We start from the raw sequence: 3,821 nt of genomic DNA on the forward strand, positions 1-3,821 counted from the left end.
AAAAGTGAGGTTCTCTCAACCCCATAGTTCTACTAGGTACATAGCCAAGAGAACTGAAAACATATGTTCACCCACAAACTTGTATATGAGTGTTCATTACATTATGCTTATTAGCCAAAAAGTAGAAACAAACCAAATACTGAAAGAATGAATAAACAAAATGTGGTTTATTCATACAATGGAATAGTATCCACCCTAAAAAGGAATGAAGTTCTGATACATCCTATATGGATGAATCTTGAAAACACAGACCAGGAGAAAGAAGGCAGACACAAAAGGTCACATATTGTATGACTCTATTTATATGAAATGTCTACAGTAGGAAAATCCATAGAGGCAGAAAGTAGATTAGTGGTTGCCAGGTAATAGTGGAAGGAGGAAGTATGGAATTTCTTTTGGAGGTGATGGGAATGTTCTATACTTAGACAGTGGAGATGGTTGTAGAACATTGTCAACATACTAAAACCCACTGAATTGTATGCTTTAAAATGCTAAAGTGTATGATATATGAAATATTGTTCAATAATAACTTTTTTAAAGCTAAAATGAGTGAAGGTCTGATCACTTTCCCTTATGTAGCCAGAATTTATAGTGTACCTACTATGTGCAGGGCACATCTGTAAATGTTTTAGTTCATTAACTCATTTAATCCTTGAAACCACCCAATGAAACATCTTTGAAAGATAAGGAAGTTGAGGCACCAAGCAGGTTAAAAAATTTGCCCAAAGCCCTGTAGCTAGCAAGGGACAGAGCTGGGCTTATAAAACCAGGCCATCTAGCTTAAAAGTTCACATTGCACACTAATTACTAGGAGTAATGGCCATTAAAAGTTGGGGTATACACTTCTAGGCACACACATGCATATGTATGTGTGTCGACAGATAACAAGTATTCGCATGGGACTATACATACTAGAGGTCAGCAAACTATAGCCCATAGACAAAATCAGGCCCACCATCTGTTTATACATAATCCATGAGCTAAGAATGGATTTTATATTTTTAAGTGGTTGAGAAAGAAGGAATGAAAAATGAAGAGTATCATTTCATGACACACAAAAAGCATATAAAATTCAAATTTTAGTATCAATAGAAATTTTATTGGGACACCGCCAGCTCATTTATTTTTTTGTCTGCGATGGGCTTCTACAGTACAAAAGCAGAGTTGAGTGGTGGCCACAGACAGTGTGACCCCCACAAAGCATTAAATATTCCTATCAGGCCATTTACAGAAAAAAATTGCTGACCCTTGGATTATACCATACAAGATACTCTAAAACTTTCTTAGGTCACTAAACATTATATCATGTTCAACCTCCCAGACTTCTTAATTTCACCAAATGGCTGCAAAATTAAAATGCACCTAAAATTATTCAACCTTCCCCCTATTGACGAAAAGGGCATATTCTTTACAAAATTTCTCTCCAAATGGTTGGATTAATTTATTTACCTCCTAATGTAAAAATGACTTACATTTTGGTGGCCTAAGTACCTGGTCTTTGGGAAGTTTCGGGCTTGTCTCACCTGAATGCAGGCTCTTTTCACAGTTGCTCAATAGTCACCTAACAAAGATGTTGAGTTCTGAGCTGTTTTGGGCTGCACGGTCAGGTCAGCTTTGCATAGATTACATAGAGGGACTCATCTCTCATTCTTCTCAACAATCTTACCTTCCCTGCTTGGGTCTATTATACAGAAACTTCTTTTACAAGTAGTTAGAAAAGTGGAAGGTAGCTACCGCTCTTTTTTTGTCCCTCTGTAGTGGATACTGTGGTGGGCTGTCAGGTCCCTCACTATTCTGTGTTGAGATATTCATTCTCCTGCTGTTGGCAGCTCACGACCTTCAGTTGTTTCGCTTTGGGAATTGCTTTCAGCTGAACAAGGCTACCTTGCCTAATGTCATGACCTTCCTTCCGGGGCAAATCCATCCAGTAACTGATCAGTGTGGGAATATAAAAGGCCATCCACCTTGACTTAAGGCAAGACAATTATAAAAGGCCATCCCAGATCTAGAGCTCCCTGTAGAATCCACTGAGGTTCAGTTGAACTTATTCATTGTGAGACTTCTCCTGTTCAATTCTTCTCCCATTGCACAAAGATGTTGCCCTGAGAACACTACTGCATATATTTCCTACAACCAAAACTGCATCAGAGAGTCTGTTTCTTGGAGAAACTGACCTAAAACACTCCTAACTCTTCCTAAAGGAAGAGAGATGTGATATTTGATATGATGCCCGAGAATAGGAGAGGAAAATGAGTACCTGTGGCTTAGCCCCTTCAACTCTCTCTTTTTGGGGCCACCCCCATGCAGGGAGGTGCATGCTCCTCCTGCTGCCTTTGTAAGGTAAGTCATGCCTCAGACTATGCTTTTCTGAGGCAAATCTGACCAACCATCATCTCTTTTCACAGTAACGAGGCTCTAAACCGTGTGACAAGGAAGTTGTCTATGGGAATCTTCTCTGAAGACTAGATTTTCCCTAGGATTGGATCTCCCAAAATCTAAACTTAGCTAAGGATTCCAGGAAGTTCAGTTATGGTAGTAAGCCTAATCTAAGATCTCCAATTTGGCCTGATCAATAATTATGCTAATGATTTGATCTTTATCTGCTTGATTCCTTTGTCTTTGTTCAGTTGGGTTAAAACTATGGGACAGGAAAGAATCATGATCATCATCCTAAACCCACACTGACAAAGAAGAGCACTACATACATCCAAAAGGTAAACCTTCATTCCTCAATATTAACCATTTACAGTCTAATTTAACAGTTTTAATTAATAGTCTATTTTACCTATATAAACAGGGAGATGCTACCCCAGCAACTCTTTAGATTGGGGCAGGTCTTAGTTCAAATCCACCTTGAGCATTTGTGATTTAGGAAGCAGTTTTCAAATAGGAAAACTGAGCTGTGTCCTTATCAGTAACTGAATCACAGAAGATCCATCTCAGATTTGGTTTAAGGGTTAAAAGCAAAAAATATATATATAAAGTATCTCTGGCAATACCTTATATAGTGGGTATTCAATACATATTTATTCATAGCTCAGTAAGTATTAAGAACTATTATATAATATACCCATATGGGTGCTCTCTAGATTCTTCAGAGAGAACAAAAATCCCCTCTCTTCTACTTCGAAAAGGTAATAGAAAGACTTTTCATTCCAAAGAGACCGTTTCAAGCCAAAATTCTGGACAGTGAGTCAAGGAATCAGGGTCACACCAAAATTAACAAGTACAAAAGTAGGTAATAAGTGACAGAGAGAAACAGGGAGCAAAGGCAATCACATCCACCTTCCACTTTATGTTATAAAATGCAAAGGTTGGATGCTACAGACTGAATGTTTGTGTCCCCGCAAAGTTCACGTTAGATCCTAACCCCAAATGTGATGGTATTAAGAGGTGAGGCCTTTGGGAGGCAATTAAGTCATGGGGTGGAGCCCTCATGAATGGGATTAGTGCCCTCATAATGAGATCCTAGAGATCTCTCTTGTCCCTTCCCCAAGTGAGGACACACTGAAAAGACAGTATCTATGAAACAGCAAGTGGGCCCGCACCAGACACTGAATGTGTTGGCACCTTGGTCTTGGATTTCCCAGGCTCCAGAACTGTGAGAGCTAAATGTTTGTTGTTTAGCCCACCCAGTGTATGGTATCCTGTTGAAGAAGCCCAAACTAAGAGAGAAGAAAATGTTCCATTTGCCTGCTAAGAGCATTGTTAACTCTGGCCACGCAGGTACCTGGAAAGTGAGAGCCTGCAGAGACTGGCTGCCAATGATGGCAGCTACCAAACTGGGGCTCTCATTAGATTTGGCCCCAGGCATCAAACAA

Source organism: Delphinus delphis, chromosome 4, assembly GCF_949987515.2.
Source record: "Delphinus delphis chromosome 4, mDelDel1.2, whole genome shotgun sequence".
Lineage (NCBI taxonomy): Eukaryota > Metazoa > Chordata > Mammalia > Artiodactyla > Delphinidae > Delphinus > Delphinus delphis.